Source organism: Peromyscus maniculatus, chromosome 3 (genome assembly GCF_049852395.1).
Source record: "Peromyscus maniculatus bairdii isolate BWxNUB_F1_BW_parent chromosome 3, HU_Pman_BW_mat_3.1, whole genome shotgun sequence".
NCBI classification, from domain to species: domain Eukaryota; kingdom Metazoa; phylum Chordata; class Mammalia; order Rodentia; family Cricetidae; genus Peromyscus; species Peromyscus maniculatus.
In genome coordinates, this window is record NC_134854.1 from 105343103 (window position 1) to 105370898 (window position 27796).

Sequence of the window (27796 nt, forward strand, 5' to 3'; positions counted from 1 at the left end):
GAGGCTCACGCTCTCAGTCAGCCAGCACACTCAGCAAACAGCAGCTATCGAGAAGTATGGCTAAGCTGACCTGGTGCTTGCTTGTCATCCCAGTGCTCAGGAGACTGAGGATTGAATTAGTGATCCCTAGAACTTCGAAGAAACAGGCCATACTGCTGAACTTCCAAACAGGAAATAAAGACAGCGGGCTCTTTCTTCCACTCCCAATAACAATATGGATCTTTGCTCATCCAGTACCTTAGTGTATTGTTTCTCATCAGGACACAGGCTCTCCTTAGAGATCATTAGGTAATGACAGGAGACAGAGGGGGTGCCCAGAGCTAGGAGGAACTATGCTGTGGAGACCTAATGGGATGCTGGACCCAGGGATGCTGCTAACCTGCTTCAACACTCACTCAGTCCAAGAACCAGGAAAGATTCACGGCTGTGTCATGAACTGCTTGAGAGGAGGCTGTGCTCAGGACCTCAGTGTGACAAACTGGTGTCTGGGAGGACACACGAGTCCCTGGTAAGACTGACTTGTCCTTGGAGCGGGAGGAAATGAGAGGGAGTTTTACTATGATCTTAAGAGACTGCCTTCCTCTTACAGAATACCAAAAATGGAAAACAAAAAGAACCCATCTTCTAGAATGAACCCTGATGTAGGAATTGCACAACTTGAGAAATGCTAACGGTGGAAGCTGAGCTCATCCTAAACCTGAGTAAACCTGTTTACTCCCAGGTGATGTGCCTACACAGCACACCCAGAGTTGTGAAGATCAATGAAGTCATGCCCAGGAAACCCCTCCTCAATGCCTGAGCTCCTGAGAGCCACACACATCTCCTTAGGTGGTCCACCATCCTCTGGTGACTGTGTAGCTACAGGGAAGGCTAACCTCTTTGCTGTATCACTCAGTAGGCTACAGGATGAAGAGAAGAAGAATCTGGGCTCTGCCACACACCAGTGATAAGCCTGGGACTGGCTGCCTGATCGGAGAAAAGGCAGTCAAAACACTCACCGATGTGGACACACCCTGCTTACCTGCCAGCTCGTCTAACAGCTGGGCCATGTGGGCACAGACAGAGCCACGTCTCCTACTCATAAAATTCCCGAGTCATGACAACACCACTTTGGGTCCCCACGTCTTTGAAAGGACAAGCATATGTGTGAGCGGCCAGAAACCTGACTGAAAGATGACAATGTCAAGTTCATACTGTCCGCAAAGGTGAGAAGCATGAAGGGGAGGGCAGGATGAGTGAGGGATCCGTCCCGGGAGAGGAGGTGGAAGCTGCACGTTCTCATGTTAAAAACCTGTGGTGCAGCATGAAGGCGACTTCTAGATGTCCGTGTTTATGGTGGGCTGCTGCCATCCCTAGGATGTTTTCCCCCATGTTGGCGTAGGAGACATAGGAAAATTTGCTGTTTGTTTCCACATTCTGGCTATGAGTACTTGAAATTCAGAGTCTCCCTCGTGGCAGGAGACTTGATACCTAAGAATGGAAAATTTCTAGGCCTGGCACACCCTTAATATGGCAGTAAAGTGGCAGTGTAGGGACTGGCAGTGTCTGTGCCCCTTGAAAACATAACGCGGAGGAGCTCTTGGGAAGCTTTACCTTAGGGAGCAGACCTTACACACTGCCCGTTTATTGAGAACAGCACTAGAAGACTTGAAGCAGCTGTTAGTGGTTGTGCACACGTCAGAGGGCTGTGCAAAAGCATAAACCCAGCAGTCACCACCCAGGCTCCCCCTGATATCACTAGTAAGGGGGGGCACCTAAGCCTGGGGGGGGAGCACAGCTCATGTCCTCCCCAGTGCGATCCCTGCTGGAAGCAGAAGGCGTGATGGGTGTGCTCATTAACTTAGTGTCTCCCACGCTCAAGTCTGCAGGCACACTTGAGGGACTACGAGGAAGGAAAACTCTCTCCCTGCTGTTTAAGGATATCTGGGTCCAGGGCTGAGAGGCAGGAGAAGGAAACCCTCCTTTGAGAGCCGTAAATGAGCTCCATGTACCAGAGCACTGCACAAGCCTGTCGTGAACGTTGCTCAGGAGTGAGGGTGTTTAATTGCAAACATGCGATGCACTCTAAAGACAAACTGGTCACACTATTGACCTGTTCTCTGTGATCCCACTGGCAAAGTAAGAAAAAGTGAGGCATGGCCCCTTGGACCAAACGATATAAAGTTAACTTTTAAACACAGAAAAAAAGGCCCTGGGACTTGTCAGTTTGCCACATATGATTGCATGCAAGTTACCTTTCTTTTCAAGTGCAGTGAGACTTACATCACTTGCATCTCCAGCTGTCCAACATTCTGTAGTACCTGGACGGCTCTGGTGGTCTGAGCTCCAGGTCTTAATATGGCTGCTTCCCGTCATCAGATAAGCAAGGAGTTATGGAAGCAAGTTCCTTTGTGCGTCTGGAAGGTTGTGAGCAAGTGCATTTCTGAAATAATGACCCCAGTGGGCACGGTGGCACAGGCTCGCAGTCCTTCACTTCAGTGGCAGAGGCAGGGCTGCAGCCACAAGCTTCATGGCAGAACGGCACACTCTAAAACAATTTTAATGAAAAAAAAATAGGATTAAATCAGTGCTTTTTTAAAACACAAGTTTACAATGAATTTTTACACAGGGACAAAATTCCTTTAAAACATGACAGGGTTTCACCTTTCACAAGACAGACCGGGCTTGCTAGAAGTTCATTAGGAAACAGAAGCTAGGCATGAACTAGCGGTGACTGTGGTGGTGTGAATGAAAATGGCCCCATAGGCTCATAGGGAGTGGCACCATTAGGAGGTGTGATCTTGTTGAGTAGGTGTGACCTTGTTGGAGGAAGTGTGTCACTAGGGGGTGGCTTTTGAGGTTCCAGAAGCTCAAGCCAGGCCCAGTGCCCTCCCCCTTCTGCCTGCTGATCCAGATATAGAACTCTGAGCTACCTCTCCAGCACCATGTCTGCCTGCATGCCACCATGCTTCTCTCTACTATAATAATGGACTAAACTGCTGAAACTGTAAGCCAGCCCCAATTAAATGCTTTCCTTTGTAAGAGTTGCCGTGGTCATGGTGTCTCTTCACAGCAATAGGACATTGAGTAAGACAGTGACCCAGCTACCTCAGCCCCTAAGTGTCGAGGTGACACACCGCAACAAGCAGTCCTGACACTTTTAGAGAGTTTGTTTGGAGGCTCACGGCAGGGATGCTCCTGTGCCCTAGACAGGAACACAGTCTCATTCTCTTTCCTGAAGGTCCGGTCCTAACTGTAAACCCCAGGTCCAGGAGAGTCGCACACTGAGCCCTGAGCAGGACACAGCTGCCTCTCCATGTCAGCCAAGGCGACCCTGCTCATGGAGGGGCAGCAGATGTGGCGGTCAATCCCCTCACATCCCAACGCGACTGCTGAACAGCACCAACATGGACATGCTAATGTGAAAACTGAGTGGAGGGCTGCTCCTGCAGGGAAGCATCCTGGCTCTGAGTGTGCCTGTCTGCACACCAGCGCTTTCTCTGCTTCTGTTGAAACACTGGGGACTCCCTGGTTTCCTTCCCTACTCTGTGCTCCTAAACGCTCGACACCCCAGTGAGCACAGAGAAGTCTGTCGGTTATTCCCTGGTGGAAGGTGATGTTATGGAGTTGGAGACCCTTGGGAAAAGATCACAGATCAGATCAGTTATAGTGAAATTGACTGAAGCTGCTAGCAGGACAATGGTCTTTGAGCCAAACTAGAGACTGCTGCATGAAATGCGCAAGGAGGAGATTCTGTTATTAGTAGTAATAGTCGTTGAATTTGTTTATGTTACATCCTAACCACAATTTCTCCTCCCTCCTGTAGCAAACTTCCTTGTCAGACTATCTTTGGACCACTAGCCCCCAAAAAACGACACAGAGACGTATTAATTATGAAAACTTGGCCTTTAGCTTAGGCTTGTCTCCAACTAGCTCTTACAACTCAAATGAACTTGCTTCTATTAATCTCCGTTCTGCCCTGTCGTTTTCAGTATGGTGTGTCCAGCTTGCTCTGAGTCTGCTTGTGAAATCCCCGCACCTAGGTTCCTCCTTCTCACTTCCTCCCTCTGCCCGGAAGTCCCGCCTATTCTCTCCCACCTAACTGTTGGCCATTCAGCTCTTTGTTAAAGCAGTCACAGGGACACATCTTCACACAGTGTAAACAAACATTCCCCAACACCCTCCTCTCCTCCCCTCCCTTCCTGCTCCCCACCCCCCAAGCCACTCCTCCTCCGTTTCTGTTCAGAAAGTGGCAGCCCCCCCCCCCCCCATGGATATCAACAAAATGTGACATATCAAGTTGTGGTAGGCCTAAGCATGTCCCCTTGTGTTAAGGCTGGGCAAGGCAATCCAGTATAAGGAATAGGTTCCCAAAAGCCAGCCAAAGCGTTACAGTCCCTGGTCCCACTGTTAGGAGTCCCACAAGTAGACCAAGTTACACAATGTTACACTGTCACATATATGTAGGGGGCCTAGGTTGGTTCCATGCAGTCTCCCTGGTTGTCAGTTCAGACTCTGTGAGCTCCTCTGAGCCCAGGTGAGTTGATTCTGTGATGTCCTTGACCCCTCTGGCTCATACAATCCTTACTGAGGGATTCTTAAGTTAGAAAACCACAAGAAGACCTGGAGTATCTACACAAGAAATCCAAGAGCTGTTCTGTCAAGATTAGGTAGTCAAGGCAACCTCAAAATAGTCCTTGAATGTCTACACAAGCAGGTTACAGAAGCCAAAAGAGCAGTCATATCACAACGAACAGATGGTCATGTGTACATTTCTGGGTGGGGGTTGTTGAGTCGGGGTTACTGGGAACTTTTCTTCCAGGGACAGGAGTCAGAGACAAAGGGCTAGTAGGAACCAAGGTAGATGCCGAGCATAAAGTGGGGTTTCTTTAGTTATCACATTCTCTATTGGCTCTAGATCATATGATTTGTTATTGATGGTGTTTATGTACAGGCTGGTACGGAGCCTCTAAAGCTAATATTTTACCAGAACTGATTTGTTTCTAATGTAAGTTAGTAACCAATTTAAAATGTGGAGGCTACCTTGCTCATTGCTTCAAGGGGCAAACTAGCCAAGGCAACGCAGGAGAGCTCCCCCTGGTGGTGAGGACAAGGGAGAGCAGGCAGGTTGACCAACCCTGCAACTACCCAGGCCCAGAACCAGGGTTGTTATGAGTTGGCCCACCCTAACAGCCACCCCATCTGTGATCTACTGGAGGATGTGAAGGGACCAGCCCGACAGACCCAAAGCTGCAGGATCTCCACAACAGGACAACAGGACAACAGCAGGATAACCAAGAGGAGTCCCAGTGAGGGCGCAGCACTGATGGTGCAGCAGAAACCAGACCAGTGACTCTGCAATGAACACTTGCAAGTAAAGATATACGAGCAAAAGGGTTTACTGTGTGACTCACTGTGTCACACTACAGCTTCCATGATAAAGTTTTTCCTTTTTTTTTTTCTCTTAAATTTTATTTAATTTTGGGGAAGGAGTTTGCAAGGGCAGAGGGTGGATACGAAGGGATGGGAAATGAATGGTACTGAGATATATGATGTGAAAGACACAAAGAGTAAAAGGAACTTTAATAAAATAAAAAAGATAAAAACAAATCTATGTGAGGGATGATGACAACCTCAAGGGGCAGTAAAATAACAGGCCCAGCTCTGGCAGTCAAGAGGATGGTAAGGCATAAACTGGTACCAACCAGAGGCCTCAGCATGCTCCTTTGCTCTTGTATCTAGGTTTTTCTGAACCATGTCTAATGCACCTTGTCTAACTCCCGATCTGGTGGCATTAAAACATCATTTCTCACCTAAAGCGGCACAGGGGCCTCATTCTTCTAGGAAAAACAAGTCTCACCTCTAACGTTTTTGTGAAGCCATCTATGCCAGGGGATCCATTTGTTTTCCAAGCTGGCCTGTGGAATCTGTCAGGCTCTGTATACTGGTATCCTTCATTACTTAGGGTTTTAAAATGCTGGTCTTGAATAATTAATGCTGCTGTCCCCAAGTCAGCCCATGCCTGTGATCTCTGTTGTCACGAGGGCCGGTAGAGCTGAAATTGCCATTGTTTTCCTTCTAACTATGGACCTCATAGTCAGAGGTTTTCCTGCAAGCAGTAGTTTTCTAGCCTCCTCTCAGTATGCGTGTCTACGTCGGGGGAGGATATGGGTTAGAATACAGAGGTTTCCTTCCTGTGGTCCAGTGCTGGATGCTCAGCTGTTACACATCTAGCAAGGCCACGTGTACAGGCCCGTTATTTCTGTCTCTAATGGAGCCAGAAAATCTATTCTGATACATTCAGATTTATTGGTATCTATGTGAGCGATAATTGGATGGTTGAGTAACTGTTGGTGGAAGAGATTAAACAAGAACCTATTCCTTGGAAGTCTCTAGGGGACTTTAGCTTTCTCCAGTTTACAACTGAAATTCTCTGGTGGGGTAGTAGTTGGGGTGATAGAAAAGTTGATCCCCATCACCACATAAAAAGGAAGTCTAGGATCTAGGCAAAAGCAACAGTAATTCATTCCCAAGGCTGCGAAAGGTGTCCAGCTTTGTAGTATCTTTAAATTCTCAAGCTCAGGGACATCATCAGGAGATGAGATTATTTCATGACCTTATATTAGGGCTGGGGTTGAGTCTGTTACCATAGACCCCTTGGCTGAGACCAAGAGTTGACTTCTGGTCATGGTGGAGTGGTCTGAGAGGAGAGGAATGGAAGACATTCTAGTCTTTGGTTGAGGCAGCCAGCTTTTTCCTTGGCCTGCAGGGCTGACTTGGCATAGCAGCATCTTTTGGAGAAGGAATTTCACAGTCCAATTATAAGCTATAACCCTTAATGTTAAAGTGGAAGCCCCAGCTCAGATCCTTACACCAGGAGTGGGTACTCAGTTCATTCCAGGTGTTGACTCTAAAAGAGGCTGCATTCACATAGGGACATCCTGAGGGAGGGCTTTCTCACTAAAACAGGATATGTCGTTCTAGGTACCCATTCTCCCTTCTTGGACAAACTCGGTTTCACAGTTTGGGTCAGAAAAGTGATTTGTTTTTCTGATGGCAATGTGCTGGCATATATGGGAAAAGGTTTTATTTTGTGTATTTTCATTACCATCACCCCCCCCCCGGGAATTATGCTACCTCTAATAAACCACGTTTTGGAAGTGACTGGCCACAATCTCTTTTGTCAGCCATGATTAAATAACTTTCAGAAAGGTCACAAAAACCAAATTTAAACAAGGCTTGGAGGCAACATTCTGGAGAACATCTGTTAATTTTCTACTAGTAGACCATGGATATAAAAGAGGTATGATTGCCTGGGCAATTCCCAATCCCAAACCTTAACATTTTCAGATGGCCAAGCATAAGAGATATTTATCGAGATTCCCAACTCTTTTATCAGTCTGAGTCTGAGGTCCAGATGAGCTGTACCTTTTGATGGCACTGGGCAGCTCGCATTAACCTCCATTTCTTACCATTTTTATGGTCATCATGTCTACCTTTAGATGGGAATGGTGGACCCAAGCCACAGTTCCTGCTACCTTGACAACTGTGGGTGTTGTTAGGATCACTGGGTATGGCCCCTTTCAGGAAGGTCACAGGGCTTTGTTGGGCAGGCAGCAGACCCACTCCAAGTCCCCAGGTTGGGACTTGTGTGCTTCAGTTAAAACCAGCGTTGGGAGGTGACAGGTGACTATGTATATCTTGATCTTCAAATTGTAGGAATAAGTGGAGGTGGGAGGTCAAACATTTCACATGGTGTTATCTCAGTAGAGGGAGCCCCTGGTCCTGAGAAGAACCGTAGGGAGCGGCTCTGTCCACCCCTCCCCAGTCTCTGCCCAGAATTTAATGAAGGTTTCTTTAATGGTCCTGTTAACTCTTTCTACCTATCCTGAGCTCTGGGGCCTATGGGTACAGCATAATTTCCAATGCATTCCTAGAGTTTTAGCCACTTGTTGAGACACTTTGGCTGTGGAGGCGGGGCCATTGTCAGGCCCCAAAGAAGAAGGAAGGGCCAAACTGGGGAATGATCTCCATTAGTAACTTCTTAGTAAGACTAACTTTCTGACCTGGTGGGGAGGCTTCCTCCCATCCTGAAAATTACCTACAAAAACCTAGTAAATACCATTAGCCAAACCTTGTCAGAGTAACTTCAGGAAAGCCCAGTTCCAGTGTTTGCCAGGACCGTGCCCCTTTCTTGAACATCTGTAGGTGCTGGGTTTCCTCCTCTTGGGTCACCTGGGCACAGATGGCACAGTGGCCAGTGATTTATTCAAACCTCTCATCTGGGTGGTATAGAAAGTACCTGCCTCTGATTAGTTCTTTCCATTTGGTTGACCCTCAGTGTGTCCTCTGATGAAGCTTTGAGAGAAGGGACCACCCCAAGACATTTGCTGTGATGGGGCAACCATCTGAAGGCGCCCACCAGTCCTCTGTCTTACTGGACCCCTGCTGTTGGCCCAATTTTTTTTTTCTCGTTGGTGTATGTAGGATGCTTTAGCTTGTCTGGTGCAGAAAGGGGGTGAGAATCTAAGGATGGTCTAAAGTTTGCAGTGGCCTCACTGGCCTGTAGCTGTTCTTTTTGTTGTAGTATCAGCAAATCTGTTGCTTTGTGCTTCAACTGAGTCCCCTTTTTTGTGCACTGGTTAATGGAGAATAGCTAGTTTCTCTGGCATCCAAATTGCTGCTAAAAAGAGCAGAGATCTCTTTGTTCTTGATCTCCTTTCCAGTGGGTCAACAGACCCTGTTCCTGGCACAAAGCACCATAGATGTGTGCAGTGACCAAGGCATACTGGTCATCAGCATAGACGTTGACAGCATAGCAATTTCCCTCCCTTAGTGCCTGGGTCAAGGCTATCAGTTCTGCCTTTTGAGCTGATGTTTCTTGAGCAAGAGATTGGGACCAGATTACCACCATGAGCATCACCACACCTGTTCCTGCATACCTAACCCCATCTTGTACATAGTTGCTCCCACCGGTGAATAGGGTCATATCTGCCTTCCCCAGAGGCTGGATTCAGAGTCAGGGCATCCATATTGCAGGTGGTCAATGACCTGGACACAGTCACAGGCTGGCTGCTCTTCAGGGTCAGGAAGGAAGGAGGCTGGGTTCAACACCGCAGAAGCTGAGAAAACTGGGTGCATCTAAAAGGAGAGCTTGATAAGGGTGAGGCGTGTGTTCCACATCCAGTGCTCAGAAGCTCTCCGAAGGAGCACTGTAATGGAGTGAGGACTGGTGACACCAGCTCCTGTCCCATGATCAGTTTAGCAGTTTCCTTTAGCAATAGTGCATGGCGGCAATGGTCCGGGTGCAGGTGGCCATCCTGCTAGATATTTAGATAAATATGACACAGGCCTTCTCCAGGGTCCCAAAGTCTGAGTCAGTACGTCTTTGGCCACCCTGTGCCATTCATCCACATACAGATGGAAAGGCTTGGTAATGGCCAGTAGACTGAGTGCTGGGGCTGACATCAAAGCCTCCTTGAGTTTTTGGAATGCCTCCTTTTCATGGTTTTCCCAGATCAGGAGTCCATTTTCCCCTGACTCTAGTTTTGCTATTTCTGCAAAGTCTGGTACCCATAGTCTGCAGTATACAACTGTACCCAAGAATTCTCTCACCTGCCTTTTATCCTGCAGCGCAGGAATATTCAAGATAGCTTAGGCTGGGCGGTGGTGGCACACGCCTTTACTCTCAACACTTGGGAGGTAGAGGCAAGCGGATCCCTGTGAGTTCGAGACCAGCCTGGTCTATAGAGTGAGTTTCAGGAAAGGTGCAAAGCTACACAGAAAAACCCTGTCTTGAAAAACCAAAATCAAAACCAAAACCAAAAGCATAGCTTGGAACCTGCTCAAGGACAGAGTCCTGCTGCCACCCTCTAAGCAATACCCCAGATAAGTTATCTTATTGGAGCATAATTGGGCCTTGTTGGCAGACACGTGGTAGCCCAGTTGCCAGAGCATTTTAAGCAGTTCCTCAGTAGCTTGTTGCCTTTCTTTCGGGGTACACACAACAATGAGGAGATCATCCACATGCCGTAAGAGGGTGACCTTTGGGTGCCCTTGGAGGTACTCAAGCAGATTTGCACTAAGGGCTTCACACAGAGTAGGGGAGTTCTTAAACCCCTGCGGTAGTTGGGTCCAGGTCAGTTGGTCACTGAACCCTGACTAAGGGTCTGTCCATTCAAAAGCAAATATAGGTTGGCCCACAGGACCCTGGGGTAGAAAGAAAACGGCATCTTTCAGGTCCAGGACAATATATACAGCTTTTCCTGGATCTAATAGGCTGAGCAAAGTGTAAGGGTTTGCAACACTCTTGTGGACAATTTCCATTCTCCTATTTACTTAAGTCCTGAACAGGCTCAATTGCAGGGAGCAGTGGAGTGTCCCAAGGCGAGTGCTGGGGACCAAAATTCCCGCATCCCTAAGGCAGCTGATGTGCTTTCTAATACCCGCCTTAGCTGCCCTTGAGATGGGCACTGTTTAACACCTATAGGCAAGGCTGAGCTTGAGAACTGAACAAGAATTGGCTGTCAATGTGAGGCCAGTCCAGAGGACTGGTCTCTGGCCATACTCCAGGGAACTTCAGCATTAATTCTGTTAGGAGGGAGTTGGCCACTCCCAGTATTTTTTTTTTCCGTATTCCTTTTTGTCATCTAATATTTGATGAGGGGCAAGTGACCAGGATGGCTGACTATGGACTCCCTAGGTCCAGATTGGCTTTATTCTCACTGAACTTGATGGTGACACCAAGTTTTCTCTGCAAGTCTCTACCAATCAGGGGTTATGGATGATCTGGAATAACAAGAAATGAGTCACAGTAACTTGTCCAAGGCCCACTTCTTCTTGGTTGGTGGTCCAAGTGTAAGTTCCAGTCCCTGTGGCCCCTTGGGTGATGGTCTCTTTCTTAGTAAGAAGGCCCAGGGGTTGAGTTAGCACTGAATGGGCTGCACCTGTATCCATCAGGAACCCCTGCTTTTCCTGTGACCACGGACTTCTGGTGGCTCATTAGTATGGAGCCCTGGCCCCATCAATCTGATCCAGCTGCAATGTCCTTTTTCTTTACAATATGCACACTGGTCCTTCTCTGACCTGACCTGAGGCTGGTTTGGCTGCTTGGGGTGCTTTTGATTTTGATTGGGCCTTTCTGTAAATACAGTCCCCATTATTTTGTTCGGCCTCCTGTCTTCTCACCTGGACCTCTATTGTTAAAAGTCATTTGAGCCACATGAACTATGAACCAATAGCTGAGGAGCCCCCAACTGCATCAGGCCCTCTGGATAAGTGAGACAGTTGATTAACTTGATCTGTTTGGGAGGCATCCAGGCAGTGGGACAGGGTCCTGTACTCAGTGCATGAGTTGGCTGTTTGAAACCTGGGGCTTATACAGGGACACTTGGCTCAGCCTGGGAGGAGGGGACTGGACCTGCCTGGACTGAATCTACCAGGTTGAACTCAATCCTCTGGGGAGTCTTTGCCCTGGTTTTCTTTGCACCCAGATCAATGGGGGTAAACCCCAGTAAGCCTCTTGGAGATGATCCAGGAATGCAGCAGGAGATCCTGATTTCCCTGAGTTACCTCAGATACCTTTGAGACTTAGTTGGTTTCTAGATGCTGCTCGCATTCTGGTCAGGAGGCCCCAGTGATAGGTGTCTAGTTCCCCCTTGCATTGATCAGTGTTGGGGTTCCAGTTTGGTAGAGCTGAGGGCAATATTCCCTTGTCTCTTCTTTCAGCATCTAACCCAGTCACCCCAGGACCCCTTGCAGCCTTCCTGGCTTCAGTCATGATTCACTCCCTCTCCTATGCAGTAAAAAGGGTACTAGAAACTTCTTAAAACCAGCCAAGGTGAGTTGATGGATAAAGAAAATGGTTTCCAACATGCTGACGAGGGCCCAAGGCTTCTTAGAGAAGGGAGGGTTCTGGGTCTTTCAATTATATAAACCACAGGTTGAAAATGGAGGTCTGGGTCTCCTGTCCCCATCAGTCCCTTTCTCTGGCAGGAGTGGGGGCCCACTAGGGGGTGCCTCTCTAAGGAGGGAGAATAGTTGAAGCTAGCTTGTGGAGCGTAATCCAGCAAGCTGGGGTGTGGAGGTGAGGGCAGGGCAGGTTTCTTGGGACTGCAGGCACATGGCACCCTGCAGACACAGTCAGGTCTTGGACTGGCTGGATGTGTGGATTGTAAGGTGGGGATCTCTTGCCTTCTCTTCTGCAGAAGCCAGAACAGATCCAGGTATTTTCCTGAGGTTTTTGCTCAGCCTCTGACACATTAACTCCGTGACTGAAACAGTTCAGCCACGGAGGGGGCTCAAGGAACAGGCAACGCCAGTTTCATGTGAGGAAACTGGTCAGGGTGGCCAGGGTTCCCTGGGACCATTTGCCAGACTCACTTGGCAGTTTGAGGGTCGAACAACCGTATTTCTGGCCATTCTGGTTCACAGAGAGTGTGGAGATTCCTAGGTGACAACTCTGTAGCCCACCTAACAGAAGTTCTGAAAGTGTTACAACATGGAGCTCAAGAGAAACTTGGGTGTGGTCCGTCCAATTCCTATTTCTTCAACAAAACTTAGAAACACAAATCCAGCAGAGAAAAGAAAACAATGTAAAAAGACAGTAAGTCCACACAGTCAGAGATGACCAGACAAAGACAAACATGTGATGGCCACCTTTATTCATACACCAGAACCAGGAGGACAGGAAGACATCTCTTGCTGTCCCTGGAGACTGGGCATACAGTCGTATCCGATCTCCCAGTCTCTCCCGAGATGCCCCCAGACAGAACAGTACATCTCATCAATCAGTCCAGTTTCAGATTTGTGTTGGCCAACAATTCTTACTTCTGTCTTCCATTTACAAATTGGCAGTGGTCACAGTCTGGGGCTCCCCTGGGCCTCCAAGTCCACAATGTCCTCACCATCACCTGGGGCCTCCAAGTTGTGGTACTTTTCTCTGTCTAGGGCCTGTCCCTCTTTAATCTATGGCAGCCATAGTCTCCGGATCCCCTGGGCCTCCAGGTCCACCTCAGACTTTCCCCTACTTAGGCCTGTCCTGAATCCCAAGCCCTGAGTCTGGGCTCTGCCAGGTATCTCATGGGGCCTCCAAAGGTCAGATGGTTTAAGACACTTTGGAAAAGACCACAGGCTCAATTAAGATTATAATTAGTGAAATTCACTGAAGCTGCTAGCAGGACAATGGCTGCTGAGCTGAGCTAGAGACTGCTGCATGAAGGAGCTGAGAGGAGGATTCTTAAAGGCAAAAACTGCAAGAAGAGCTTGTGTGTCTGCACAAGCAGGCCAAGAACTGCTTTGCTTTGCCAAGATTAGGTATTCAAGGCGACCTAAAAAAGGTCCCTGAATGTCTGATAAGCATGCTTGCTGTAGCAAAAATCAATCAATCAATCAATCAATCAATCAATTAATCAATCAAAGCAGCCATAGCACAACAAGCAGATTCTGGTCATGTGTCTATTTCTGGGTGGGGTTGTTGAGTCGGGGTACTGGGAACTTTTCTTCCAGGGACAGGAGTCAGAGACAAAGGGCTAGTAGGAACCAAGGAAGATGCCGAGCGTAAAGTGGAGTTTCTTGAGCCATCACAGTGAAGATCACTGAGTAAGAGAAGAAACACTGTGTGCAAAGTCACAACCCCAGGATATATCAGAGGCAAAACTGAAGTTAGGGGCCTAGATTCAACTTCAGTACGTTCCTCATTGTAGTGGGTAGCCATTCCAGCTTTGATCTGAAAGTTCCAACCCCCATTGATGCTTCGGTAACTGTCATGCCTACAAGGTGGGCAGAGAGAGGATCCTGAAGACCGAGAACTGGATGTGCCAGCTCTCTTGGTTCCTGGACCCTGGATGCTGGAGGCAGACCAAGCAGAGTTCTCCAGAGAACACTGGCTGGACTGTGCTACATCTTTCCCAGACCCTGTTACCTATCCCTTCACTTGTAAGTTACCCCACAAAATAAACCTCACTTTAAACTACGTGGAGTGGCCTTAATAATTTCACCAATACCTCATGATTCCAGTGTCTGAACTTTTCAAATGTAGAGGGAAACTGAATAAAAACAAATGTTAAAGATCCTTTCTTGATGCCCGCACAGGGCTGTCCACCCTGGGCCAGGAGGAGACAACAGGGATTCACCCGACACCTTGTGGCACCAGGTGGTCAGGCTCTATCTATGATTGTGAGCAAATGTAGGGTAGGGTATGGGAGAGAGAGACGGAATGGTTCATGTCCTGTGGAGAGAGGCAGATCAGAAGAAGTAAAGTCGGTGAGGACTGGACTGAGGTGGATAACCTGTTGGCCACCCGGGCCATGGTGCTCCTCAGGCCTGGGCGGCTGCCAAGGGCCATATCTGCACGTGTGGCCCTCAGCAGCTGTGGTCTGTGTTGACGTCCATGGCTCCTGTTACCATCGAAGGCCGAGAGGACAGGGCTGCACAGAGTTGGCCCCACCCCGCACAGGCTGCCACACTAGAGAACTGTCCCTGCCCCTCACTGGCTGCAGCAATTGAGAGAGCTGGTCCTGCACCTCCCCTGGGCAGGACACCAGAGCTGACCCTGTTGGCAGGGCCACAGGTGAGCTGGCCCTGAGGGTGGGAGAGTGGGAGAACAAGCCCTGCCCCACTTGTCTGCCATGTGGTAGCATGGGGGAGAGAAAGTTGCCCTCCCCCCTCACTCCTCATCACCTGCACAGGCTGGAGAGCTGACCCAGCCCCTCACCTACTGCAGGACCAGGGAGAGCAGGCCCAGTGCCTCACCTGGGCAGCACAATGGAGCTGATCCTGTTGACAGAGGTGTGGGTGAGCCATCCCCGAGAATGGAGAATGTGAGCATGGGAGGTCTGGCCCCGCCCCTTGTCTGCCATATGGTGGTGCGGGTGAGTGAGAGATGTCCCCTTGTTCCTCACCCCTTGCTGCCTGTGGCAGGCAGAAGAGCAAGCCCCTGGGCCACGGGAGTGGAAGAGCTGGTCCTGACCCTCAGCACTTGGGAGAGCAGGCCCTGCACCTTGACTGGGCAGCACAGCAGTGCTCACCCTGCTGGCAGAGACAAGTGAGCCCGCCCTCTGGGCATGAGAAGGGAAGATCTGGCCCCACACACTTTGTCTGCCTTATGGTGATAAGAGCAAGATAAGGATGCCCTCCTCTCCTCCCCCCTTGCCACCTCTGGTAGTCAAGAAAGCTGCCCCTGTCCCTCACCAGCTGCACCTCACCTGGGCATCACAGTAGAGCTGACCCCATTGCCAGGGTTTTGGGATAAGTAGGCTGCTGAGAACCTGAGTGTGAAAGTTCTGGCCCCGCCCCCTCATCTGCCATAGGGTGGTGTGGGTGAGGAAGAGAAGCCTCCCCTTCACTGCCTGTGGCAGGTGGGAGAGCTGTCCCTGAGGTCACAAAAGCAAGAAAGCTGGCCCTGCCTCTCACCTGCTACAGCACTCAGCAGAATGGCCCCTGCACCTCGGCCAGGCAACAGGGTAGAGCTGGCCCTGGTGGTGTGGGTGAGCCATTCCAGAGAGCCTGAGAGCAGGAGAACCAGCCCGCCCCTTGCTGCTTACTGCATAGGGCGAGCCAGCCAGGGTGGTGCTGGAGAGCTCCCCCTGCTGTTGAGGATGAGGCAGAGCTGGTGGGCTGACCAACCCAGCAAAGCACCCAGGCCCAGAACTAGGCTATGAGTTGGCCCATCCCGACATCCACCCCATCTATGATCTGCTGGAAAATGTGAAAGGCACCCTGCAGATCCAAATTAAAGGATCTCCATGACAGAACCAGATAGCCAAGAGAAGTCCCAGAGGCCTCGAAGCAGACCAATGACTCTGCTATGAACACTTTCGAGGAAGATGTATGTCATGCTATGGCTTCCACAATGGGATTTTTCTTTTCTTTCAAATATTATTTTGTTTTATCTTGGGGGGCAGGGGGAGTTGCAAGGGAAGAGTGTGGATGCAAAGGGACAAGGGAGATGAATGGGATCGGGATGTGTGATGTGAAATCCACCAAGAATCAATAAAAGGTCTAAAAAAAAAAAAAAAAGGAGTCTTTCTTTACCAGACATTGTCAGGAGGCTAATACAAACACAGTAACAGGAATCAGACAAAAGGATGAGAACACTGTCAGGTTTTAGAAGCAAAATTCCCTCATCCAGCATCAGAGATGCTGGACACTGAGGCAAATTAGGCTTGTTAGCACCAGAAAGACCCCTAGGCCCTCCAGGTGCCGACCAGCTTAGACAGAGGATGACATCACAAAGCTACACTGGTTGCCCTAGCCCAAGACTTCCTGATAAAAACTCAAAGAACTCGTATTTTGTTAGGTTCCTGTCTTTCCTTCCTGTCACCAAGTTTGCAGTGTCTTGTGAGGAAAATGACTGTGAGGATGAGAAAGCAACTTTGGCTTGAAAGATGCTCCTGAAGGGACATGGGGTCCCCATGATTTCTACACTCTGGTGTTCTTTGACAGCTGGGACAAAAGAAAGGACCCAGCACTGTCACCCTTTGTGACCCGTCAGCAGCATGTGTGCAGGAAGAATTCTGTTCCAGGAACAATTTAGACTGTGGCCAGAGCTGGCTTGTAACTCACAGTCATCCTAGAATTGCCATGAACCAGATGCAATCCCCCAGCCTCAGCCACTTTGGAGCTGGAGTTTCGCCCAGACACTCAGCTAGGAATTGCTGCTACGAGATATGTATAGAATGCTCATTTTGTGATTGTCAAGCACCGCCAGTGTTCAAGGAATCGGAGAAAAAGGAAACACCAAAGGTGTCTTTCCTGATAGCTGGTCCTTCTAGTCACACCGTGTCCCAGCCTCAGTTTACTTCCTGGTCTATTAACCTACATGCTCACTAAATCCCTGTTTGCCTTGCACTGAGAAATTCCCACTCTGAGTCTCTTTTTAAATTTATTTCCAAATAGTCTTTGGCTCCCTTCAGCATTCAGTCCCGAGTTACCTGTTACTGTGGTAATATCTCTATGCTCCATGTTCTCCCTTTTATTTTATTCTCTCATTTTTCTATTTTCTCGTGGTCTCAGGTCCAGGTGGCCTGTGCCTTCTGTAAAGAGCCCAAACTTGCTCCTCCAGAGCCTCAGCCTCCTCACTGCCCTGTGCTCCTCACTCCTCTCTTTAGTTCTCTTTATCTAGACAGAAGACTCCAAACATGAGGAATATTGTTTTATTTCCTGAAACTCCTTGATTCTCCTGCCTCTGGCTCTGAAGGCTTGAGATTCCAGGGGTGTGCCACCGGGCTCTGACTAAACTCTTTCAGCGCTTGTTTGGAATGTCTCCAGGGTCGGGTAGCTACCTGTAAGTCGTTCACTAAAAATGGGTGACCTCCTTTATCAGGAAGGTGCCTGACTTTGTCCCAGTGTGCGGTGTCAGAGGGACACAGCTGCTCCTGTGCCCTTGACTGTAACAAACAGTACTGATCTGCCAGGGGAAGAAGACTTTCCTCTACCCCACGTGTCAGGGAAGACACAGTGCTGTTACGGAGCAGGAAGGGACATCTGTCTAGTAAGTCAGCCAGCCTCGGCTGCTGATTGAACAGTGGCACAGTGGTAGCTGATCCCCTGCCCCCACCCCGATACCCCAAACTGCTAGTGATCAGCATCAACTTCAAATGCTGACGTTGAACAGTGGGCGGAGGGCAGCTGCTGGCATGAAGCATCTTGGAGCTGAGTGTTCATTTCTGCATACCCAGCTCGCTTGCTCTCTCTCTCTCTCTCTCTCTCTCTCTCTCTCTCTCTCTCTCTCTCTCTCTCTCTCTGCTTCAGCTAAAGCAGTCCCAGGAACTCTCTGCTTTCCATGCTCCTAAAGACTCAATGACTTAGAGAGCCCCGAAGCCTTCCAGCATGTCATCTCACCAAGGAAGGTGAAGACACATTTAGTGAAAGAGGAAATGTTCTTTCCAGTGTCACAACCCTAGACAATGTCAGAGCCAAGGCCACAGTTAGGGTGCCAGATCGTGGTTCAGAGCTTTCCCTTTTTATCCCACATTGTTTCAACTCTTCCAAGTGTAGGAGTCTGTCTAATAAATTGTTAAAGTTTCTTTCCCTTCCTTACATCATCAACATGGGGATATGAATACAGGATAGGAGTTGAATAATGGGATGGAATATGGTTTGTTAGGTTCAGAATTAAAAAAATCATGTGTGTCCAGGATCAGAGATGCTGAACACTGAGACAAATTTGGTTAGTCAGTTTCAGGGGAACCCCAAGACTCTATCAGGTGCTGATTGGCTGAGAGGGAGAATGACATCATGAAGCAGGAGAAAGCCAATAGGAGTCTCAGAAGCCATGTATAAAAGGGACAGAGTGGACACCCTGCAGGAAGGCTAGAGCAGCCCTACATGGATGCCATCTGGGCAGCTGAAAGTACACAACTCAGACATAACAGTTCCCTTTTCCACGGAGAGAGTCACATGTTTCTTACAAGTGGTCATTGACCAAGTCATTTATCATTGACTTGTGATGTTCACTTTCAAACAGGTAACATCAGTATATGTTGTGTGGACAGATTAGGTCCTTGCTGGGGAAGAAAGGAGACCCCAGGATGAGTAAAAACAGTCATTGTGAAAGCCTGTTGTTTAGTCTGATTTGCAAACTGACAGCGGCTGTCATGGACCAGAGGATATGTTTGAAAAGTTCCTTTTGTGGCCCAGGTAGTAGCTCAGCAGTTAAAAACACTGACTGCTCTTCCATGCCACCTAGGTTCCTCCCAGCCACCATTTATTAGCACACATCCACAGGTAGCCCCAGTTCCAAAGGATCCAATGCCCCCTTCTAGCCCCTTTGGACAGCAGACATCCACATGGTGCACCTCCACATGTATTTTTAAAAAACCCACCTTTAACCATAAAGGGAGGAGAGAGGAGAGTGGGGGAGCTCCTTTGGGAGCTCAGTTGAGGAGAGTGATGTTCCCTAAGTGTAGCTATCTAGGGTCCAAGCTTCCTGTCTGCAGATCTCTATTCTCCTCGAACCGTACCTTATTTGAGCTGGGCTGGGTCAGGTCATCCTCACATCTGTTTTTATTTCTCTTTTTCTGCCTAACTGTAGGAATTGTTCCATGGATAAGTCCTGACTTTGCATTCTTTGCATACTCACAGAAGGACCTACGAAGACGAGTGCTGCACGCATAGATCCTCACTCATCTTTCCTAGTTAGGGTTCTCATGCTTATCATGAAGTAGGGATTCTTTGTGTGTGCACATGTGGAAGAGCTGGTAGTACAGAGACAGAGCTATGATATTTTCAAACGTGTTTGGTTTTGTTTCTAGCTCAGCACCATACTTCAGATACCTACGACTAAAACCCACAAAGCTTCTATGTAGCCCAGGCTGGCTTTGAACCCACAGATCCTCCACTTGCTCCTGTCTTTTGGGTACTAGGATTAAAGGTACATGACAGCACGTCCTCCTTTATGCGATGATTCTGTAAGTCAGGATAATCTCTATTTCCTGTGTTCTCATGGATATCAGGAGAATGCACAGCTGCCCAGGTCAGGGTGGGTGGAATATTAAGACCCAACTTAGTGTGGTGTGACAGTCAGCTCTCTGTCATGAAAAACACCTGAGATACCTAACTTAGAACTTTAAAGGTTTGTTTTGCCTCACAGGCACTTGGCCCTGTGCATTTTTGTCCTGTGGTGAGGGAAGGATGTCAAATGCAAGGGACACTCAGTGGAGCAAGTCCCTTCTCCATCACAGGACAACAAGGGAAAGAGGGGCTCGGGTGTGTGTTCAGTTGGTGGTGTGCTTGCCTAGTGTGTGCAAAGTACAAAGTTGGTTTGTTTCCAGCAACTTAAAATACTTGGTGTGATGATATGTGCTCCCAAATCCCAGTGTTTGGCAGGTGGAGGCAGGAGGATCAGAAATTCAGAGCCATCCTTGTATACAGAGCAAGTATGAGAGATCTTGTCTATATAAAGAGAATGTGTGTGTGTGTGTGTGTGTGTGTGTGTGTGTGAGAGAGAGAGAGAGAGAGAGAGAGAGAGAGAGAGAGAGAGAGAGAGAGAGAGAGAGAGAGAGAGAGAGCTGGGTCCCTTTCAAGGACAATCTCCCAATGGTCAGAAGCCTGGGACCACTCCTAAAGTTTCCACCCTCTAATCATAGACCTCAGCTTGGACTAAAGCGGAAGCACATGGACTTGTGTGAGCATTGCTGATCCAACACAGCCTGTGGAAAGGTCATTTTCATAGCAATTTGATGCTTCCACATGGAAGTCTGCAGTTCCTCTGCTCCCTTCCCTGCCCTGCGCCCTCTGTGTCCACTTTCTATGTTAGTTCTGTGTTCTGCAGCTGCGCTGAGTGTTGATACCTGAGAGTTTTCTGGTGGAGTCTTTAGATGTCATAGAGACTCACATCCTTTGCAAATACAGACACTTGGATTTCTGCCTTATTTCCCTTTCATTTCTTTTACTTGTCTTATTGCTCTAGTTAAGACTTCAGGAAGAATATTGAAAGAGAGTGGAGAAATTGGGCATCCTTAACTTGTTACTGATTTCTGTCTTTGAGTCCATTTATTTGGTGTATTATTGACTTTCATATGTTGAACCATTCCTGCACTTTTGGGATGAAGCCATGTTCATCATAGAGAATAACTCATTGCTGTTTTCTTGAATTCCACTTGCAAGTATTTTATTAACAGTTGTTGCATTTCTGTTCATCTTAGGTCAGTTTGTGGTGAGTTGTTTGGTGCTTCAGATTTGAAGTAAAAGATCAATTTGGCTTTTGTAGTCCTGAGAGATTTGGCCACATTTGGGTGTTTTCCTGCCTGTCGGCATCTGTACCATTTGTTCTTAGGGCAACACACCAACAATTTTCTATAATTTCCAAAGGACTGTTTATTCTGTTAATGTCAACATAGAATATGCTCAATTCTTGCTTACAATCTTTTCAAAGGTAAGCAGACTTTGTCTGGTAACATATGGCTCCTATTTCCAATTAGCAATTTTCTAATATTGATCTTTTTTAAATTATGGGAAACTTTCATAATTGTAAATATACATGGTTATAAAATTGACTAAAATATGACCATCAGCCAGAAATTTTAACTAGCAGTCACCTGCCCATTCATTCACTGAATGAATTCACTGTCATTCATTTTTTAAAAATAACTGACTTCAGTCAGCTTACGCAGATGTAAGTTGCTGTGAATATTACCATGAGCAGATGGAAGGTACCTCCAGAATTATAAACTAAGGTAAATGTTTTTATTAGTGGCCACCATGAGTTCCCACAGTCTACTCAGGGACTTAGTCCACTGATCTGATGTCAATGTCCCGTCCTTTGGTTCCTCTTGTAGGTGAATCAGAGATTCCACAGCAGGCACAGGAGCCTCTGCCTGAGTGCTGTGGGAATCTTGCACTTGAGCTTCTCTTTTCTCTGTTCTCTCTGGTGTTTACTGAACGGAAAACCATGCTGTGCAAAGCTGTTGTGGCACCTGCTGTGTGATGCCAGGAAAAGTGGCCGTCAGTGGGTGGGTGGGCTGACAGTTTTTGGCAATTCGACAGGATTGTTAAAAAATATTAGCACGTGTAGCACGAATCTTAGGTCTTGTTAATAAAAACAAACCTGGAGCTGGGTATTGAGGTGAATGCTGGAAGATCAGAAAAGCAGAACAAGACACAGCTAACCTCACCTGGCCAATTCCTCAGCTGATCTTGTTTCCTCAGACTGGATGCCTCTCAGCTGAACTGATGCTCAAAAGCCTAAAAGCTTAACCAGATCTAGTTCCTGTTTTTCACGCCTTATATACCTTTCTGCTTTCTGCCATCACTTCCTGGGATTAAAGGTGTGAGTGACCATGCCTGGCTGTTTCCAGTGTGGCCTTAAACTCACAGAAATCCGGATGGATCTCTGCCTCCCAAGTGATAGGATTAAAGGCATGTGTGCCACCATTTTCTGGCCTCTATGTCTAGTGACTGTTCTGTTCTCTGACCCCAGATAAGTTTATTAGGGTGCACAATATTTTGGGGAACACAATATCACCACAAGCGCGCATTTTGTTTATCCCTGTATACACTTACAAGGATGTTCACTGCACAATTTTCTGTTACAGAAGCTCAAAAATACAATCAATCCCCCCTCCCAAAAAAAGCCCACCTTGCAAACAGGCAAATGTCTGTAAATATTGGACAGGCAAAATGAACTGTGGCATGTTGACTTATATTCATTATCAGTGAAATACTCTGATGCTTTTAAAACTATCATGGGTATAAATATATATGTATATAACATATATATGAAGATATGTGTCCCCCAATATATTGTGAACCCTAATAAAACTTGTCTGTGGCCAGAGAACAGAACAGTCACTAGATTAGACATAGAGGCCAGACAGTGGTGGCACACACACTTAATCCTAGCATTCCAGAAGTAGAGATCCATTCAGATCTCTGTGAGTTCAAGGCCACACTGGAAACAGAGTCAGGGATGGTGGCACACACCTTAATCCCAGGACTTGAGAAGATCTCATGTCTTGCTTGGGAAAGACACATGCCTTTTATCCCAGGAAGTGATGGCAGGAATCAGAAGGTATATAAGGCACGAGGACCAGGAACCAGAGGCTTTTAAGCTTTTAGGATTCTTGGCAGCAGTTCAGCTGAGATCTATTTGGGTGAGGACTGAGAGGCTCTCAGTCTGAGGAAACAGGATCAGCTGAGGAGTTGGCGAGGTGAGGTTAGCTGTGGTTTGTTCTGTCTCTCTGATCTCTCAGAATTTACCCCAATATCTGGCCCCGGGTTTTTTTTTTATTAATAAGACCTTTTAAAATTTGCATTACATATATATGTGTGTGTATTATATATGTTTTAATATATGTATATATGTACATTTGGGGGCAATGTAAATGTAGTGTTTGCCTTTGTATAAAATGATTACATACATGTGTGAAAGTAAGCAGTATGGACAAATGTCTACATTTGACTACACTGTAAAGAACACACAGGAACCTGTGGCGGGGTGGAGGAGGATTGAACTTGTGTTCCTGTCCTGAGGAATCCGAGTACCCCAGGAGGAAGGGCTACCAAGCATACCTGCACTACTCGTCTTGAGCTAAAGAGGGCGCTGTGGGACCAAAGCCAGGCTGACCAATCGAGCTCTTCTGGTGCCTCCACGCCTGTCTTCACGGTGAGCCACTCCACCTGTACACTAGCGATGACAGGACCCCGAGTTCCTACTTGATCTAGGGGCATCTTCCGGTCGCCCGGAGGTCGATGTTCTGGTGGTTGGTTCTCTCCCGCGTTGGGTGGGCGGCATCCTGGTGCCCACATGAGCAGTGGCCCCAGTTGGGGGCTGGACGTAGTCTGGCTGTGCCCCACAAAAGAAGGGCAGAAACCACATCCCGGAATGGCAAGGCGCTCTGTTCCAGTTTTGGCTTCCCTGGGTCATCCTTTTCTCCGAGGCCTTGATCTCTTCCACCTCCCAGAGTTCTCAGCGCTGCCGCTCTGCCTTCTGGGGTCTCGTCTGTCTGTCTGTACGGACTGGGATTTGTCTTCTGTTTGTGGAGCTCGGGCCAGCACGGAAGGCAGAGGGGCGCGGCTGCCCGTAATGGGTCGCCCCTTGATCACAGGGGCTGCTGTCCTCAGGTCGCTATTTAGTTGCACACAGTGTGAGGGATCCGGTCTGAGCTGAAGCCACCCTGCCCTCAGTACCAGCTGGAGAGGCTCTGTCACTTCCAGGACTCTGGAGGCAGAGGTATCATTTGAGGGAGTTTTCCCTGCCTGTGCCGGTGGTTAGATTTACGATTTTGTTCACAGATGCTGGTAAACTCTTTACTTGTTGCGATTGTCCCTGTCCTGCTCCCCTTCCCAGATTTCATCTCCACAAGTGAGGAATAGCTGAGCCAGGCATGGCCAGACCGGCCTCTCTCCACCCCAAAATTCATCAAGTTCTTTGTTTTATCCCCACAAATGAGCAGTACTTAAAACCCAGGATGGACAGACTGCCCTCTCCCTGTCCCCAGACTTCAGTAAGTTTTATCTCCTGATATCCTTAGAGTCTGGCAGTGTCCCTCCTTCTGCATCTGAGCCAGAACTTGCCTGACCTGCTGAGACAGAGTCCTACACCTGTTGTCCATTTATCTACTCTCATTTCACCCTGATGCATTTTTTATACAAGAAACCCTAAATTTAGTGAATTATTTAAAATTGGAATGGAGTGGGGAGACAGCTCAAATACAGGAAAAGTTTAAGAAATAAAAAGCCACCTCCTTGTCATGGCCTGTCACAGTAGGCTCCTCTGTTCTGGGGTTCTCTCTGTCTCAGCCCGGTCTCTTGCCACTCAGTCCTCACTTTCTGATCTTCTTGTTTACTGAATGAACCCTGCTTAGCTGCAATTCATGGACATAAACTACCTCAGCTCTCACTCTCCATGCTGACCCCTGGTGTGGTTGAAGTTCAGGTTGTCTACTCCTATAAGAACTTGGAGCGTTCTACTGATGGAATTAATGTCAGTTACGTGGAGACTGAAGACACTTGTCAGTGAAAGGATAGAATTTGAGCCTTTTCAGCCTGTGTGTATGTATCCATTACTCCTAATATTTTCATTAATATTTTAACTTGGCATGCAAAACACAGGTTTTCATGCTGTTTTCATATATGTATAATCAATACCCTTTGATCATGTGCACACCCACAGTTCTCCTCTTTCCCTTTGCACCTGCTGCTGGATTCCCTCGCCCAAATGCTTCACGTTATATGTTCACAGCAAATAAATGAGTGTGCACATGTATGTATGTGTGTGTATATATTTAGATCCCACATGTAAGAAAATACTACTTGACTTGCTTGCATCCCAGTAGCATCCTCCTTGCCCCTCCTCTCCTCTAAGACTCTTTCATCTTCTGACGTAATCCCCCTTCGGCTTTCTTCACCTATATGGCACCTTAGTATTTGATGCCAGGTTGAGTTCTATCAGGGATACAGAAGTTCTGGCCATATCTAGGAGTATTGCTTATTGTTGGAGACTGCTGCCCTGTTTTCTTGCCCTGCATCTATATTCAAGATGGGTTAAGGGGAGAAGAAAAGTAAAGATGGTTATTAGAAGGAGGTGTATGTGCTGAGTGGAAAAGGCCAGAGCAGAAAGAAGGAACATGCCTTGGGGGGGCATCTCACCCCCACTTTCCCCCAGGGCACTCTTGAGCAGAAACAGCATGAAATATTAGATACCTGGAGAGAGAGAAAGAGACAGACAGACAGAGAAAGAAAGAGAGAGAGAGAGAGAGAGAGAGAGAGAGAGGGGAAGGAAGGAAAGGAAGGAAGGAAGGAAGGAAGGAAAGAAGAAAGAAAGAAAGAAAGAAAGAAGGAAAGAAGGAAAGAAGGAAAGAAGGAAAGAAGGAAAGAAGGAAAGAAGGAAAGAAAGAGAGAGAGAAGAAACCCAGAATAGCCTCGGAAGGGCCTGGATCCTAATCCATCGGGCCCTGACTGTCTCTGTCAAAGGGCTTTTAAAGGAATGCCAAGGGGTGGAGCAAAAGACCTCTCCCCAGCACAGCCAAGTGCAGATCATTCCAGACACTTGGTGACCATGCATGTGATCAAGCCATCCCCTAATGCAGCCCTGCCATGTAAAGCAAGCTCAGATCTAACTAGGAAACCTTTGTGAGCTCCCACACATACCATAGGGTCTTGGATCCTCATCATAAAGGCTTTCTTATTGCCCGAAGAGGACAAGGGTAATGTACAATTTGGCTAGCTATAATCCTTTGTAACAGGTGAGAAGACTATCCTTCAGTGGAAAGCAAATTCCTGTGTAGAATGCTCTGGTCTCCACTTTGCTCATTGCTGGGGATACAGGTATACATGGGGCAGTGGGGTTCTTACATAGGTGCTGAGATCTCAGCTCTGACCCTCATGCCTGCAGAGCAAGTGGTCTTAAGCACTGAGTCATTTTTCCATACCCAGAACTCTGTTTGATTATGTACAGTTCTGTTGTTCTTTCAGAATTCACTGATCTCCACTTTGCTGATGTGAGGTCTGGCCTTCTCTCATGGGTCATTTTGACAGGTAACCAGATAGTTTCCCTAATTACATGTTTATATTTGATGTCTCAAACGGAGGTTGAGCTTTGGAGACTGAGGCAGGAGGATCATGACTTCAAGGCCATCCTGGTTAATACAATTAGACTCTTTGAAAAACCACAATTATGGCTGGGGCAATAGCTCAGTCAGTAAGTTTCTTACCCCGCAAGCCTGAGCATTTGAACTGAAACTCCAAAAGACATGAGGAAAAAAGGGTACTGTGGCAACGCTTTTAGCCCTAACCAGAAAAGGGATTAAACAGTAAGGTCCTGGGGGTGGTTGGTCACTCTGTCCTAGTCAGTGAACTCCAGTTCAGTGAGAGACGGTTGTCTCCAGAAGCAAGCGCGGTGGCTCCTGAGGAAGGGCACTCAAGGCTGACCACAGCCTTTACACGGATGTGCACACTTACATGAATCTACCTAGACTGTGTACACGTACAAACAAGATACACTGGAAACATGAACACAACTGTAATGTTTAGTCAGTGGGCCTAAATGCAGCTCATCCTCCTCAGCTGAAATTGTGACCATGAAACATTATTCCCTTTCCCCACAGCTCCCAGCCCTAGAAGCCTCTGCTCTCTCGATTTACATGAATTAGCCAGCTCTAGGTGCCTCATAGCATCATGTAATGTTCTTCCCATCCTGCCTGGCTTACATCACTAGTCACTATTCGTGTCTCCCAAGTTACCTCTGAACTGTCTTGTGTGCCAGAATATTTTCTTCTCTGTGGAAGAATATTCCATTTCCTGTCTAAACTGTATTTTATCTGTACATGACCTAGCTGGCTCCATTCTGTTTCATATTAAAGGAACATTTAGCTACCATTTTATTTATTTATTTATCTATTTATCTATTTATTTATTTATTTATTTATTTATTTAGACATTCTGTTCCATTTATTATCCAGGCAGCAAAGCTGAGAAAACCTATTTCTACAGTCTACTGCATCCTAGATACACGGTCATTATGGATTTCTAGGAAGGTGAGTGAAAAGGCTGAACTTCCAAGTGGCTCCAAAAGGACCATAAGCCCCATCATCTCCATGTCCTGACTGCTGACATTACTTCTTCTTCTTCTTTGATGTGTACACAGAACAGAGTTGTGCCCTGTTTATGGAACAGTTTTCATGGACAGAACAATATTTCCTAAAGCCATAAGTTGTTAGTTTAAAAAGTCTAATTATGAAATGAGAACATGATAAAAATGCTAAGTCATTGGGATTCCTCCCATGATGCCCTCTCTCCTGAAGTCACCACAGAGGAGACATAAGGTCTCTTCTCTGACCACAGCTGACTGGAGAGCATGGTCATAGAATTTAGTGTCCAAATGACTGGATGAGCATTTTTTCTGGATGTGACCATGAGGAATTTCTAAGGAAACTGGTATGTATGTATGTGAGTGCCTGGGCTCTGTGGCCAAGATCCACTCTTAACATGGGTAGCCAAGAGCTGCAGGGAACAGAGAAAAGATTTTCTCTGTGTCTCTCCTGGGACATGCAAGCTCTTCCTCTGTCCTTAGACATCAGAACTCCATATCTTCTAGGCTCTGGCCTCTGGGTTGTAGATTTGTGTTTCTCTGTGTCCTTGGACTCTGGCCTCAGACTGAGACTCACACAAGTGGCTTTTCTGGTCTGTGCCTCTCTGACATGGACTGAGCCAGGTTATCAGTATTCCAGAGCTTTCACCTTGCAGAAAGTCTGTTGTGGGAATGCTCAGACATGTAGACTGATTCTAAGAAGTGTGGGGCCTAAGGAATTTCATTTAGATTTCAAAGGATGCTGTGGTCAGCCTGTGGGTTAACATACATACCTGTCTCAAGAACAGA

At 47.5% G+C, this 27796-nt stretch overlaps 1 long non-coding RNA gene across 1 annotated transcript; it reads left to right on the forward strand.

Moving 5' to 3' along the window:
• The first annotated feature begins 340 nt into the window (after nt 1-340).
• Nucleotides 341-3025, forward strand: LOC143272412 (uncharacterized). Its single transcript, XR_013049941.1, has 2 exons — nt 341-508; nt 590-3025. It is a non-coding gene; the product is annotated as an uncharacterized LOC143272412 (long non-coding RNA).
• The last annotated feature ends 24771 nt before the right edge of the window (nt 3026-27796 follow it).